At 35.2% G+C, this 213-nt stretch overlaps 1 long non-coding RNA gene across 1 annotated transcript in view; it reads right to left on the minus strand.

Moving 5' to 3' along the window:
* Nucleotides 1-213, minus strand: part of LOC116705757 (uncharacterized) — an 8,840-nt gene that overhangs the window by 2,863 nt on the left and 5,764 nt on the right. The window contains exon 3 of the long non-coding RNA XR_004336021.1: nt 49-54. This is a non-coding gene — a long non-coding RNA (uncharacterized LOC116705757). The remainder of the gene's footprint in view (nt 1-48; nt 55-213) is intronic.

Below are 213 nucleotides of genomic sequence, written 5' to 3' on the forward strand. Positions count from 1 at the left end.
TCACTGGATTATTGGATCCCTTAACATTCCAAGTACAAATTCTAATACTCATTACTAAGTATAATACACTCTATGCTCTCAATGCTGTATCCAAAAAGATAGAAACAAGCTTTAGTCCAATCCCACCATTTAGCTCTGCTTGTGCCGATAAGGAAAACAAACGATTCCAAGCAAAAACAAAACATACAGCTTGGAATAACAAACAGTAACCTA

Source organism: Etheostoma spectabile, chromosome 17, assembly GCF_008692095.1.
Source record: "Etheostoma spectabile isolate EspeVRDwgs_2016 chromosome 17, UIUC_Espe_1.0, whole genome shotgun sequence".
Classification (NCBI taxonomy): Eukaryota; Metazoa; Chordata; class Actinopteri; order Perciformes; family Percidae; genus Etheostoma; species Etheostoma spectabile.